The sequence below is a fragment of the Gorilla gorilla genome, chromosome 7 (genome assembly GCF_029281585.2).
Source record: "Gorilla gorilla gorilla isolate KB3781 chromosome 7, NHGRI_mGorGor1-v2.1_pri, whole genome shotgun sequence".
Taxonomy (NCBI): Eukaryota; Metazoa; Chordata; class Mammalia; order Primates; family Hominidae; genus Gorilla; species Gorilla gorilla.
In genome coordinates, this window is record NC_073231.2 from 97,896,306 (window position 1) to 97,912,914 (window position 16,609).

The 16,609-nt window shown below is 39.3% G+C and overlaps 1 protein-coding gene across 4 annotated transcripts in view; it reads right to left on the bottom strand.

Moving 5' to 3' along the window:
* RUNX1T1 (RUNX1 partner transcriptional co-repressor 1) overlaps window positions 1-16,609 on the bottom strand; it is a 144,490-nt gene that overhangs the window by 78,109 nt on the left and 49,772 nt on the right. The window contains exon 1 of one of the 4 annotated variants that reach the window (XM_055349723.2): window positions 12,816-13,476. The exons of the other annotated variants lie outside the window; for them this stretch is intronic. The gene's annotated coding sequence lies outside the window, so the exon portion shown is untranslated. Of the gene's footprint in view, window positions 1-12,815; window positions 13,477-16,609 lie in introns of those variants that run through there. 4 annotated transcript variants of the gene reach the window in all.

Consider the following 16,609-nt stretch of genomic DNA (forward strand, 5'->3'; position numbering starts at 1 on the left):
ACCTTTGAATACCTTTCCTTTTCAGGAGAACTTGCCAGGATGCCTCCGGAAGGTTTCTGAAGCCTAATAAACCATTACACAAATTCTACTCTTTATCTCCTTTTTTCTAAAGAACAATAAGTTACTTCTACAAGTTTGGGCTTCAAGAAAACACTAGATTTTGCCCTGGAAAATGTGGTTATGTCAACTTATTTGAGCTGACTCTAGACAAAATTATGAGGTCAGCACGGTTAACCTTCAGTGTTTCCTTGTTCTCCTTTGCTTAGCTTCCTTTCAGTACCTCCCTCTAACTCTGATCTCCAAGAAATCTGGAGATCAGATACTAAAGTATCTGATCCCTAGCTAAAGATACTAAATAGTGACACCCATCTAGGCTCAATGTCCTGAGCTTCAGATTTGTCCCAAATGTCTACTGCTGGGACTGAAGTTCCAATAGTCATTTCAACTAATTCATATAATGGTGATGGGCTAATGATGGCAACTTCATATATATACCTACACCCTCATCGCCTCATGAAATAAAAATTGATGATTTTCAACTGGGTTGGGAGAATGGGCTACTGAATCAGAATCACCTGAGAAATTCTGAAATAAACTTTCTCATCAATGTGTAAATTTATAACCCCGTGTCCTGTGGATGACCAATGCCTTGAGAAGCCACAGATGCTGATGTTGAGAAGGAGGGAGGGCAGAAACATCATCCAACTAAGTGAAAGAAATGTTCATGTGCCTTGTTCTTCCCTCTGCCCATAAATACATAGTAGGTATTCAGTAACAGCTGCATTTCCAGTCAATATTTTTTTAAAAAATACATAAACAAGTCCTTCTCATCAGGTGCGGTGACTCATGCCTGTAATCCCAGCACTTTGGGAGGCTGAGGCAGGCAGATCACTTGAGGCCAGGAGTTCAAGACCAGCCTGGCCAACATGGCGAAACCCTGTCTCTACAGAAAAATGCAAAAATGAGCCAGGCATGGTGGCACACATCTGTAGTCCCAGCTACTCAGGTGGCTAATGTGGGAGGACTGCTTGAGACCAGGAGGTCAAGGCTGCAGTGAGCCATAATCACACCACTGCACTCCAGCCTGGGTGACAGAGGGAATCCATCTCAAAAAAAATAAATTAATTTAAAAAGTAAAAAAAAAAAACCTCTGCTTTAAAAGCAGAGGAGTATAATCTGTTACAGGTCTTCTATGGAGCTTTCAGGAACCAAGGAAAGACCAGTAGGGAAGACCCAAGAGTACCACAAACAGCTCCAGGCAGTTACCTACTCACACACAATCCAATACTTATGGAATGTCTATTTATGAAAACAATAAATATTTTTTAAGACTTACTATTTCCCTTCTCCCTTCTGCAAATGGTAAGCTCATTTTCACCTTTATCTTTCAACATCAATGTCACCTTCTCATGGAATCAATCCTCTCCTGACCATCCTATCTCATGGAGAATTTTCACCCCTTTGTTTCCTTCCCAATACTTACACAACTCAAAATTCTTTATTTTTATTTATTTATTTATTTATTTATTTATTTATTTATTTATTTATTTATGTATTCTGTGAGACAGGGTCTCACTCTGTTGTACAGGCTAGAGAGCCATGGCACGATTTTGGCTCACTGCAGCCTCAACCTCAACCTCCCACCTCAGCCTCCCAGGTAGATGGGACTATAGGCATGTGCCACCACACCCAGCTAATCAAAATTCTTTTATATCCTTTTAATTGGAGTTTAATCTCTCTCCCAGAGCACTGTTATATCCCAGTCCTAGTACAGTGTCTGGCATAGAAGTATTAAAAAAAAAAACTGTATAAAAAAGTATAAAAAATCCTGAAGGCAGGATTCTAACTTTTAAAAGGACAATGGAGAGTGAATTGGTTATAAACCCAGTAAGAAAAGAAACAAGGAGATGTCATTAAAAAACAGAAACACAAAGGGAGGGTGAATAGTTACGAGTTCATGCTGAGGTCAAGGTTAGATGTGAGGTGGGATAAAGCAAAGAGGAAAAGCCAAACAGGACACAGGAAATGAAGAACGAAGGCTTTCGAGATTAAATGAGCCCAAGCATATCCAACATGGTACAGCCCCAGACAAGGTGAGGCAAGAAAGTCATCCAGTAAAAAAACCAGGTTGCATTCATCTCAAAGACACTGACTCATCTCAATTCTCCAGCCAAACTCTGCTACTCTCCTCTGCAGATAACCTCATGGTCTACTTAATAGAGCAAAGTAAGGTCATGGGTCCTACATCTCTGCAAACTCTGCCCTTGAAACTCCTCTGTATCTGCACCTATGCCTCTAGGCTCAGAAGAGGCACCCTTCTGCCTCTAGGGGCTTCTTCACTCTCCCAGAAATTACTCTCTCTCTTATCTTCAACTTGTTTGGCCCTAACCACTCCTTCTCAAAACCTAGGCTTGCTGGAGTCTCTCTCATCCAGAAAAATCAACACCCCTCCCCTTTATTGTAGACTATACTGGCACATCCTCCATTCTCCCACTGCCTGGCTTCTTAAGGGTAGACCTCAGGGGGTCCATCCACTTTGCAACCCACCACAAAAAAGTTCCAACAAAAGGACAAAGTTACCTGCTACCTTCCTTCCAGGTGGCCAAATCCAAAAGGCAAGTTTTGTTGTTGTTGTTGTTGTTTTTTTTGAGACAGAGTCTCACTTAGGCTGAAGGGCAGTGATGAGGTTTCACTATGTTGCCCAGGCTGGTCTCGAACTCCTGAGCTCAAGTGATCCAACCGCCTTGGTCTCCCCAAGTGCTGGGATCATAGGCATGAGCCACCACGCCTGGCCCAAAAGGCTATCTTGACCCCTCTTCTGTTCCTGGTCCCTTTGTAGTGCTTCACCCTGTACACCACTCCCTTTGTGAAACTCTTTGTCGTTTTAACAATACCTGACTCTCTCAAAACCTCCATAACAGTTCCTTCTCCTCTCTTCATCTTTTATGCCCTGGTATTCCCATATTCTTTTCAAGCCTTTCCTCTCTTTATACCACTTGTTTTCTTCCTTAATGAGCAACTCAAAAGGTTTTAGCTATCGCCAGTGACTCCAAATGATGATTTTTCACTGTATACATCTGTACCCCACAAACCTGTGATCCACCTTGCCATTGAGTATCTCTGCACTAATACACCAAATAAAACTGAAAGTTAACATTTCAAAGTGAACTCACTGTCTTCTCTCGATGTATTATTCCCCATTCTGGTTGATGGCAACCAATTGCTCAAATCAGAATCCAGAGTCACTCTAGACACCACTGCTCACCATACCTGGCTCCATACCAACTGATCATTGGAGCCCCTCAGTTCTGTTTATTTGGTACTTCTAGAGCCTGTACCTTCCTCCCTTCCCTTCTTGCTCATTGACACTGTGGCCCATCAGGTCCTCATGTTCTCTCACCTAGCGTACTACAAATCTCATCTTCTTCAATCTACCCTTCCCTTCACTCCTAGAGTGATGTTAACGTTCAAACCCAGCAATGTAACTCCTCTGCTTAAAAGCATCCAGTGGCTTCCCTTTCTACCACTTCTACTTATAAGACTTGACATTTCCCTCTGTTACTTTCTCACAGCATATGCTCCAGCCCTGGCAATTCATACCAGGTCATGGTCTTCCCTGATTTTGAAATGTACCTTGACTACAACAAGCTTATGATCTTTCAAGACACAGAACAAGTGCCACCTCTCCCATGAAGCCTTCCCAAATTACCCCTGCCCCATATTCAGAGCAAAGAGTTGATCATTACCTTCTTTGGGCTCTATTTTACATACATTTATTAGCAAACTTAGCATCACTTATTACAACTATTATATTTGCAGGTGTGTGTCCCGTGTGTATACTATATACACATACACATGGACACACATGTTCCTTAAAAGGCCGAGTCTACATCCTATTGATTATTCCATCCCCAGCATTCTGCACAATGCTTAGCACACAGCTAATTCTGAATAAATACGTAGTGGCAAACTGCTGTTAAGTCAAAGAACACCAGAATTTAGGGCATCAAATAAGTTATCAAGTTTTAAAAAAACAAAAAAGGTGAAAAGGAAAACAGCGTTGCTGCACCAGAACCTTCCCTGAACCAACTGGGAGTTAGGTCTGGCTCTACTGTGTTTTCAAAGCCCTCCATTTCTTCCCCATCATACAACTCACATCTTATTGTAAAAATCTTTGTACATGCCTTCCTCATCAGGGTGAAATACAATTACTGCTAGAAATATTTATAATGTAATTTTTTTTAGCCTGTGTAATGGTATGTGCCTACAGTCACAGCTATTTAAGAGGCTGAGGCAGGAGGATCACTTGTGCCCAGGTGTTAAAAGCTGCAGTGAGATATGATCAAAAAAAATAAAATAATATAAATTTTTTTTTCAAATACGAGGTCTTACTCTGTTGCCCAGGCTAGTCTCAAATTCCTGGGCTCAAACAATCCTCCCACTTCAGCCTCCCAAAGTGCTGGGATTACAAGCATTAGCCACTGCACCCAGGCTATTTCTAATTATCTTAATAGCAGTTAATACTCACTGAGCATTTACCAAGTGCCAGTTATCTTGCTAAGTGCTTTACATGAGTTAACTCATTTAATTTTCACTGTAAGACAATGCAATAGATCTTACTCATATTACCATTTTCAGGTGAAAAAACTGAGCTTTAAAAAGAATAAATAATTTGTCCATTGTCCCACAGCAAATGAACAGCATTCAAAGCCAAGGGGCATGATTTCACAGCCCATGCTCCGGGTTTAACTACTATACTATTCGACTAACACCTCCCACCAATAACCCACCATCAAATACATGACTAAAGGCCAGCAGGATTTCACAAAGGCCTGGGCTTTGTTTGGCTTACTTGCTACTTGGCACATAGTAGATACTCAGTAAATATTTGATGGTTGATTGGCTGGCTGAATGAAAAACTGTTTAAAACTTCGGGTATGGCTGGGCACTGTGGCTCACGCCTGTAATCCCAACAATTTGGGAGGCTGAGGTGGGCAGATCACTTGAGGCCAGGAGTTCAAGATCAGCCTGGCCAAAGTGGTGAAACCCCATCTCTACTAAAAATGCAAAAAATTAGCTGGGCGTGGTGGCATGCGCCTGTAACCCCAGCTACTCGGGAGACTGAGGCAGGAGAATCACTTGAACCCAGGCAGCGGAGGTTGTAGTAAGCCTAGATCATGCAACTGCACTCCAGCCTGGGTGACAGAGCACTACTCTGTCCCAAATAACAAAACAAAACAAAACAAAAACCTTTGGGCTTATTTATTTTATTTTTTTAAGCTAAAAAATGAAGGGGTGGGGTTTTTTTTTTTTTTAATTGAGATAGTCTCTCTCTGTTGTCCAGGCTGGAATGCAGTGGTGAGATCTCGGCTTACTGCAACCTCTGCCTCCCAGATTCAAGCGATTCCCATGCCTCAGCCTCCTGAATAGCTGGGATTACAGGCAACCACCACCATACCCAGCTAATTTTTTTTTTGTATTTTTAGTAAAGACAGGGCTTCGCCACCTTGGCCAGGCTGGTCTCCAGCTCCTGACCTCAGGAGGTCCAGCTGCCTCAGCCTCCCAAAGTGCTGGGATTACAGGTGCGATCCGTGCCTGGCCTGAAGGGGTGGTTCTTTATCTCTTTCAAATGTAAACATTCTCTGGTTTTATTATTTGAAGGTAAAGTGCCTGCTGCCTATGATATCATGATGATACAGCAGAAACAGTCCAGATAGGTAGTTAAGAGCATGAGTTTGAGATCAGTAAACTTTAAATGGAATCCCAGACCAACTTCTTAAACTGGGCAAATTACTGGATTTCTTTTTTCTCTGTTTGAGACAGGGTCTCACTGTTGCCCAGGCTGGATTGCAATGGTGTAACCATGGCTCACTGTAGCCTCTAATGCCTGGACTCAAGTGATCCTCCCACCTCGGCCTTCTGACCGACTGGCTAGGACTACAGGCGTATGCCACCATGCCCAGCTAATTTTTTAATTTTTCTTTTGTAGAGATGGTGTCTTGTTATGTTGGCCAGGCTGGTTTCGAAGGGCCTCAAGTGATCCTTTGTCCTTGGCTTCCCGAAGTGCTGGGATTACAGGCATGGGGCACCATGCCCACCCACTTGATCTGCTTTCCCTCACCTTAAAGTAAGGGTGGTCCTGGCAACTGCCTCTGTAAGTGATTTCTAAAGATTAAATGAGAGAATATGGATGTGAAAAATTTATGCAACAGCTGGAACATAATAAAGCACTAATAAATGGCAGCTATTACTGTAATCTGAGAATCTGAACAGAAATGATACACGCACACACAAAGGAAAAGATAAGCATCCACTGTTTAAATAAACACAGCTTTTCCTTGGGAAGACTATGTGCCATTTCATTATTTTAGTGCCCTGAGCTGTGTTTGGATTCAAGCATGTTAGTTACCCAAAAAAGACTTGAAAAAAAACCACATTTTTATTCAAGCATGTGAGCTTTCTCACACCTTTCTCCTGTGTCCCTAATTTGTTCATATCCAGACAATTCACCTGGACCTCAGTCTCTCCTATTTCTCATTTCTCTCACATGAAGGCATATGTCTTATTGGTTATAAAGTTAATGGGTGAATGTGGAGAAAGAGGTGTTCTAAGGAAGAATTTCAATCTATACATATTTCTCAGACCTCTTTGCTAGTGACTATATAGCATTCTGCCCCCTCCAAAAAAATAAAGTTTCCACAAAAAGTTAATTTTATTCAGTTTAAAAATTATTTTAAGAAAACTGACATCCATTTTCCAAGATTAGATGAGATATCCACAAGTGTCCCCAAATTAAGTTTGTGAAATCCCTTACCAAAAATGAAACAGAGTTATTTTCCTCTCTGAGTCCCAGTCTTAACAACCAAAAAAATATATATACTAAGGAAGGAAAAAAAAACTAACTAGTTCTAGCAAACTATCACAAAAGTAGAGAAAACTTTATTAAAAGTCATTATACATTATCATTTCATAAAATTTAATATAAATTTACATAAAATTTTAAAATAAATGAAATAATAAAAAGTATGATTATTTTATATCTTTTATAGTAACAAACATACAGAGTGTTACACTAAAGATGGTATACATAAAATTTTCAGCTGTAATTTCCTTGGAATTTTGGAGTGACAGTATTAAAATCACAATTTAAAAAATAATTATAATCATAAAAACCTTAGCCGGGTGCAGTGGCTCACACCTGTAATCCCAGCACTCTGGTAGGCTGAGGCGGATGGATCACCTGAGGTCAGAAGTTCGAGACCAGCCTGGCTAACATGGTGAAACCCCATCACTACTAAAAATACAAAAAATTAGGTGGGCATGTTGACAGGCACCTGCAATCCCAGCTACATGGGAGGCTGAGGCAGGAGAATCACTTGAACCCAGGAGGCAGGGGTTGCAGTGAGCTGAGATCAAGCCATTGCACTCCAGCCTGGGCAACAAGAGTGAAACTCCGTCTCAAAAAAAAAAAAAAAACCTTAAGCTGAATTTATGCCAAAGTTTCTAAATTCTTTATCAGATAGTGCTTATTTGGTTTATCTTACTATCCATGATAACAGGAGTCAGGGGAACAGCATAGATGTATGGATAGACAGACAAAACAAAACTCAGAAAAGCCCATGGTAAATAATGCACCTTCGCTACCTGCTCTTAAAAATCCTTGATAAGTAGCTAAAATGAAACAATATGCACTCGCTTACACAAAAATTCAATAGTAGCGATATGGGCAGAAGACAGGCAGCAGGAAAGAAAAAGCCAAAATTTAGTCACTCTGAATAAACAAGCTGTAACTGACAGTTGGCTGTATTCATGTTTTGTGAATGAATAAACCAATGTGACTTCTGCAAGTTCTCACAGAAAGGTAGGTGTGAAAAAGTCAATTCCAGACTTGGAGGTGCATCTATGGTAAAAAATGAGTGAAGAAGACCAAGAGGGTATAAGTTTGTTGTGTCTCAATCAGTCTATCCAAGAGATGGCAAAAAGCACAGAGCACCATGAAGAGGTGGGCTGAGCAACCACTAAACTCATGTTCCATTGTGGGACCCCATTCTACTTCACATCTCCATGCCTGCAATATGCAGAAGCATGGATAAACCTAATGAGTTTTGGAACAAATATTATTACTGTCATCCTCATCACCACTACTGCCTTTCACCAACCACTTATTGAGGACCAACATGTATGGTTTTCCATTATTTCATTTAATCCTCAAGAGAATCAGGTGAGAAAATTCAGGCACAAAAAGCAAGTAAAAGGAGGGAAGATGAGAAAATCATACCTAGTTTTGTTTGACCGCAAAGTCCAACTTCTTAACCACTATATTACCCTCCACCTGGAAACCATGTTGATTCAAGCAAGGATACTCAGGAGTCAATTAATTCCACTATGAGGAAGCTATGCACAAGTAACAGAAAGTAATAAAATAGACCAGGTGCAGGGGCCTACGCCTGTAATCCTAGCACTTTGGGTGGCCAAGGTGGGAGGATTGCTTGAAGCCAAGAGTTCGAGACCAGCCTGGGCAATATAGTGAGACACTGGCTCTAAAAAAAAAAACAAAAAACAAAAAGATATCGATATATATATATATATTATATATAACATATATATATAACATATATATTTTTTTTATTTTCCATATGGAAAATAAAAGTATAGAACACAAATAGGAAGGATATAAAAGTTAATTACCAAGTGGGAATTTATGCACCGCCAAAACAAACCATAATATAATTGCAATGGAATTTCAAAGCTTTGATAATGAGATTAAGGATAACACCCATTTAATATTTTCCATTTTCTCAAAATTGTCTATCCATCACATAAATGTACAATTTTTTCCACTTTAATTTATATCTCAGGACTCAATTCCTCACCCAAACTACCATCATACATTCCCAACTGTAGGCAAGATGGCTCCTACTATTGTAAGAGTCTCCAATTCAACATATCAGTGAGATTATTCTTTCTGCAAAACGAGTTCTTCCTGCTTTCTTATTTCCACTGAGGCAAGACCACTCTGCCAATTACGCAGGCTCAAAATTCAAAGAGTACCCTTGATTCCACTCTCACCTTTTCTCCCAAATAATGACACTCATTCAATGAATTTCAATCATGGACTTCAACTCAATGCTTTCAAAATCCTCTCATGTTGATTTGGAACCTGCGCTACCTCTTGTAACTTCTCCCTAATCAGTCTCCACTTTTCTGCCTCTCAATCCCTCAATCTCCTTCTATATCCCCTACTACACTTAAGTTCCTTAAGTGCCAGGACTGTGTCTTCCTCTCTTTAAAACCCCTGCTACGCTTAGTAGAAAGTCGTTCCCAGAATCAGTACTCAAATATTTTTATATTGAATTGAATCCTGTTTATTGTGCAGCCACTAAAACTCAAAAAGTTATACTTTGAGAGGATACCTATATAGCCACTTAAGTTCAGTTGATTTTATTTTTTTCAGGTACTTTTAGATGGTGCAGCAACTTCATGGAGGTCAGAAAATTTAAGTGGGTCCAAGGAAATTACTCAAATAATTTAAACTGAACATGCCTGTATTACATAGGAAGCCTACCCCATGGCCTGTGCTCTCCCAAAGAACACAGATATTTCACCCCTACCTGCCGACTCATGTATCATTTCAGACTGTCACCACCTTGAAAGAAAAGAATGATTTGTATCACACATTTGACTTTTAATATGTTCATGGATACTAGCGTAACTTGTACCAGCTTAACTCACTGCAGGGGAATGAGGAAAGCTGACAAGACAAGTCTTCGGTATGTGTGCTGCTTACTAAGAGAAATGTGGAAGCAGATTCTAGATCACGGTTTATAATAAGACTCTCAAATAACGCCCCTTAGTATGAACACATGATTGATACAAAGATTAAAAAAAAATTTAAGACAAAATCTCACTATGTCACCCAGGCTACATAGAGCGCAGTGGCACAATCATAGCTTACTGCAACGTCCATCTCCCAGGATCCAGTGATCCCCCCACCTCAGCCTCCCAAGTAACTGGGACTACAGGCCTGTACCACCATGTCCCACCAATTTCTTTATTTTTAGTAGAGACAGGGTTTCACCATTTTGGCCAGGCTGGTCTCAAACTTCTAGGCTCAAGCAATCCGCCTGCCTCAGCCTCCCAAAGTGCTGGAACTACAGGTGTGAGCCACAGTGCCTGGCCAAGATTTTTAATATTACTGCAGCCTGACTGTTAGTTTACCTTCAGCAAATGCCTGTTTTGGGTATCTTATATCTAAAATGAGTTTAAAAGCACTAAAACATAGCAGTCAAAACCAAGAAAGACTTAACATGCAGCCCTGACTAGCACTACATAGAACAGTGTTTAGGTTAAAGAATGCAGCTGCCATACAACAACAACAAATAAAACAGAAAACACAAATTGGATTGGATGACAGTAAATATCTGGATGCATGGAATAATAAATGACGGGAGTAACCATGAGGCCCAGTGAGGTCTTCAGAATGATATGATGTTTAAGCATCTGATTTTATGACATTATGCAGGGAAGAATAAGAATATACTCAACCAAGCGCTGGGCAGCGGGTATGTGGGATGGATGTTAAATGGATTGGACAGGGAAGACCTGACAATGGCCTTCAAGAACCCTCCATGATCTATCTGCCCCTCACGCTCCCTGCTACTCTCTGGTCTCATCTCCAGGTGTTCTTTCATCCTCATACCAGTCTAACCTGGCCACGTTGTCTTTCTTCCCATTCCTCAAACAATCCACACCACACTCTACCATCTGCCTGGAAGGTGCTTCTCCCATATATCTCTACATGGCCGCTTCCCTCATCTCCCTCAAATCTCTGCTCAAAAGTCCCTTCTCAAAGAGGTGCATTTCAATTACCCAAATTTAAACTGTAACCTGACCCCTGCTCCAACTGCCCTACAGACCCTCCTTATCCTGATTTTCCATAATTATCACCCTCCAACAAACCACAGAACTCACTTATATTTTATGTTTATCATTTATTGTCTGCTCCTGTTCACTCCCACACCCCACCCACCTCACATACACTAGAATGTAATAAAAAATGTTGCCTGTTTCATTCACTGATTCATCCCAGTAACTAGAAAATAGTATAGCATGTATTAAGAGTTCAATAAATACTTGCTGCATGACTGATTAAATGAATATATGACTTACAGACCTATCATAACTGAGCTACAGGGTATTTTTATGAAACATGCATCATCCATATTATGTGTAAAACACTGTACTAGGCACTATGGATTTAAAAAAAAAAAAAAAAGATATAAATGAAGAAAAGACAAGAGTCCTTGACCTCAAACAATTTGCTCCAAAATTGCCTCCTAGGTTATTTTAGGACACCACACCCACTTAATCTTATCCACCCACTTCCTCCAACATCTGCTACAGACCTTTGTAAACTGCACAAGTTTACAATGGAAAGGATGCATGTCAGGGATCTGAGCTTTGAGCAGCTGAGTAGTCCTTTAAGAAAAGTTCTCACATAATTTTTTTACAACTCCATTGCACCGCTTATCAAGAAGGACCACATAAAAAGTATAACTTGTGTATGCTCAATATCTGCTGTTATCAAAATGTTGTCAAACGTTTAGCTCACCAAATGAACTAATTCAAATGATCCATTTTCAATAAACAATTAACTTTAAATGTAAACATTTACAACTGATAGACTGCTTAAATGAACATTCAATACACTTGTTTTAGACGTTTAAGGACTTCTAGTTTCCTCAAAATATAAATGAGGTGTCAGTAAATAACATATAGGCCCTATTTCCTTTCAATTTTATCAAGGAAAAAGTGTGTCAGATCATTATTAAACCCTGTGTATGCAATGTGATTTGACAATGACCAAAGCTTGTTACGGATTTTAATTCCTAAAAATATTACAACTGGCGGGGTATGGTGGCTCATACCTGTAATCTCAACACTTTGAGAACCCAAGGCAGGAGGACTGCTTGAGCCCAGGAGTTCAAGACCAGCCTGGACAACACAGTGAGACCCCATCTCTCTTTTTAAAAAATTTTTAAATATATACTACAACATCTGTTTTAAAGTTTTTTGTGGGAGGAAGAAAGGGAGGGGTGGGGAAAAGTAAGAAGATAGAAAGACAGACAGAACCATATATTTGACACTCAACCTGGTCTTTGGAGGGTGAGATGATGTTCATTTTACTTAAGTACATTGTATCTCGCATATCCTTTAATATCCTAAGAAAGCAAGTTTTGTGAGGGTGACAAAGAGCTCTTTCTATTATTGGAATCTGAAAAACATGTGAGAGAAATGGTCAAAATAAAGGCCACATTGGCCAAGTAACTGAAATTGAAAATAATTACAAATTGGGTATTATACAAGATAATGGTCATTGTCCTTAAGAGACAAGAGAGGAGAAATCTAGCAGTGTAGTCTGCAATATTATAGCACCTAAGCCAAACAAATTAAAATGAGGAGGTATGGTGGCTACATCACATGCGACTCTGTATCATGCAGGTCTCTTCTGGAGGCCTGTGGCCCAGCACACCTAGCACAGATTAGCAAAATGTACCTATCTCACCTGATCAGCTGGTTTTTCTTTCCCTCTCTTTCTAGTGGAACACAAATACTACCTAAGTCTCTGTATTTGCGGGATCCTGCAGAAGAGAATGAAAATACATATAAGGTGTGGCCAGACAATATCTGTGATGGCCTACAAAGTTTCACAAAGGCTGTTTCTCAGCAAGGCAACTATCTTTTCCGAATTACCCTCAAACCACACAAGCCTATCACTCTTCTAAGATGGTGTTAAGAATTCAATTGGGGCTTACCTAAGGAAAATGATACATCTTAGGATGTAAAGTCAGATGCATTATTCTGAACTGTGATGCCCACCTCCCAATCTTCTGTGGCCTTTTTCTGTGGCTTTCCCTCTTTTTCTGACATTCCAGCAAGAATACAGCAGCCATAAATGTGACTTCTCTCACACAACATGCAGATGTTAACAGCTCTCTACAGTTCTGCAGGACATCAAAAAACATTTCAAGAATCTCATAAGTGCTGACTAAACTTGCCTGAATTACCCACACTACCTCCTCCACATTCCTTAAGCATTATTTGTTTTCCTGAATATCTGTAGGCAAAACACAAAACAATCTACCAACTGAGGAGGGGGAGAACCTCTAGCCCAAAACAAATACCAAATAACTTATCCAACCTATATATTCAAAAAATTATGCCTAACACAATAAGTCAAACTCTATTTAGATATTCAATCCCCAACACTATCTGCTCCTACTCATAATCCCACAATCCTTCTACAGAAAGTTTGAGAAGCTAAACATTACCTCATAGACTACGAAAATAGTTGAAGGATTGTTCTTGCTATTAAGGGCATAATTTAGGCAAAAACTAAGAAACTCCTTATTTTGTCCATTACGGTATATTTAAAAAATTATCTTTGAAAGGCTTATGTCTAATAACTATGCAACTAATAAGGTTACTATTTTATGAATTAAAATTCTGCATTGTAACCTTCATATAACCACAATTTTCATTCCAATTAATAAGGCAGTTTGGCTTCTTCAATGTTAAAAATGTCTTGAGAAAAAAAAAGAAAATATATTTAAAGTAAATGATAGACTGTTATTCGTAAAAGAAATCAAATTCACTGAAATACATTTTTGTTAAGAAGAAGAAATCAGGGGGAGGAAAATCTAGGTTGTTTCACTGGGCATAGATTTTGCCATATAATTCCTTGAGTATTTTTTCTTAAATAATTCTAGATCAAGACCAACAAACTACAGATGTTAAGTGCTACTATCATGGTAATATTTGAAGTGTTTTATTAAGAAGATAACAGTACCAGAAACGGATTTCCAACTGGACACTGCCAACTGCTTAAATGTTCCTTGAAACTATCCCAAAAGTTTTATTATGATCCCTATGTCAGTGATAGATCAGGTACCTATTAAAAACTGAGCACTGTGCTGGGTCTCCTAATAAATTATCTCATTTAATTTTCACAATAATGCCATGGCCTTAAGGTATTAATTTTCCCTTTCAACGGATGAGAAACATACGCTAAATAACTGGTTAAATAACTGCTCAAAATCAAACATCAAGCAAATGGCCAGGCCAGAATCCAACAGACATTTTTCTGATCTTAAAACTCATGCTAATTCCAATTAAACATGGTGCGTCAATGGATTTAAAGGCTCATCTCATTCTTTCCAGGGCTAGTTAGTGACTACTAAGTGCAAGACACACAACAGCTCAAGTTATCCTTTTAAAGGGGGCAATTTAGATCATGTCACTTCCTAGCTTAACCCTCTGATGGCTTCCAGACACGCTTAGAATAAATCCCCAACTTCTAGCAATGGACCGGCCCCTGAACTTGGCTCAAGCTACCCTGACCTTTGAAAATGGCAATCGTTTTCATCTCAAGGCTTTACGGTTGCTATTCCTCTGTCACTAAATCTTCCCATCACTCAGCTCTCAGCAAAAATCTCACCTATTTAAAGGTGTCTTCCTTGACAATCTAATCTAAATGAGCTCCCCACCTAGTAAGTTACTCTCCAGCCTTTTTTTTTTAATTGTACTTATCCCTATCTGAAATCATCTTTTTCATTTTTCTGTTTCTTTGTTTACTGTCTGTCTCCTCCCAGTTCCAATACAAATGCCTGGAGAGGAGGGACTCACCAGTCTTGCTCACTATTGATTCCTCAGCATCTATAACAGTGTCAGACCCATAGCGTGAGCTCAATAAATAAATATTTGTTAAATGGATGACTGAACTCTAGGTGCCATGGAGACACAAACATAATTAGGTAACAGCCCAACCCTCGAAAAGTGTTCAGTCTATAGGAGGACAACCATACAAATGATTCCACAAGGCAAAATGTTTTAAGTGCCGTACGTGAAATAACAAAGTAGTACATGGTTTCAAATAAGAAAAAAAATTTAAAAATTATATACCAACATAATATTAAAAACTACTTAATTTCATCACAAAAAAGAGAGGAAGATTAATGGACAGAATACATACACATACATTCTCTCTTGCACATGCTCTCTCTCTCTCACATACACACACTCTCTCTCTCTCACACACACACTCTCTCTCTCTCACTCTCTCTCTCTCTCTCTCTCTCAAGTTATTCCTCAGAGCGGAAATGCTCAGTTCAGACGCGGCTTGGAAGATATAAACATCATTGAAATTCAAAAGCAGTTCTGAAAGAGAGGATGCCTCAATTGGTATGCAAGGGATGTTTCCTCCCCCTGAATACATTATGAACTTGCAGCATGCTAATATGCCATGCTATCATAAGCACCAGATGGGGCAGTAGGCAGTACATGTCCCATCAAACCTCAAGAAGATGTATTAATGTTCATGCTCTTTAAAAAAAAAAAAAAAAAATCCTTTGCCTGTGTCCCTAGACTTCCACATTTCTTAGCATTCAGTCACTTTCTCTCAAAGCACAGTCCTCCAGGGCTGCTCCTCTTCACCAGATGGTGCCAGGAATCATTTCAATCTATTTTATCACAGGAGGCAAAGGCCACAAAGCGTGTCAGACTACACTTACTGAAGGCCTACCAAGCACAAAAGAGAACAACAGAAGATACGGGAGACATCAGAAATAAATCTTCTCAAGGCATTACCAATGAAACATTTTTTAATTACATTGAATGCTTATTTATGTTGAACAGAGAAAAATAAAAGAAAATCTTTGTATATCCAAACTTCCAAGACTAACTGATATTACTGTGAAATTGAAGTCTACCTAAATATTCTACTCATTTGTTTACAAGTAACTATCAGAACAAACCAACAAACCAGAATTCAAGTCGAAAAGCACCCTCCCTTGATTCTCAGTCAACTTAGCTGCGTGGGCATCTGAATACACTGTCAGAAACCAAGGCATAATTAAACAAATACATAATTTGTAATCTCTCAAGTATTTTTAAAAATACGTCATTTAAAATAAATCATATTTCTCTACACAAGTCCACAAAAATAAAAAGAAAAAATAAGATTAAATGAACAATATTGATTTCCATACTTTTAGGACCTAACCTGGCTTATTTATGACCAAAAAGGGGCATTATCTATAGAATATAAAAGGACACAAAAAATATAATTTACAAAAGTGGTTCTCCACTTGAATATGCTTAAGAATCCTCTGAGGGCTTGTTCAAACACACGTTACTGGGTCTACCCACAGAGTTTCTGACTCAGTAGGCTTGGGAGGGGGCAGAGAATTTGTATTTCCAACAAATTCTCTGGTGAGGCAGACACTGTTGGTCCCCTTGACCCCATGTTGAGAACGTGGCTACACCATCCTGTACCATGCTTCCAAAGTGCTTGACTGACCCTGTGAGAGTCTTTAATCTGTTTAGAAAATTGGCAACATTCTTGTATTAGGAAACTCAACGGATAAGCTAAACTGACCTTCCAAGAATTTTTATAACGCATGAATTAAGAGAAATGCTTACAAAGTATCTGCCGAATTAGCAAAGATTATTCTTTTAAGATATACTGAAACTCAAAAGTCTTACCCTATTCCTTTCAAAGGATCCAATGCAAATGTTGAAAAAATGATAAAAGGGCAGAAACATTTAAAGA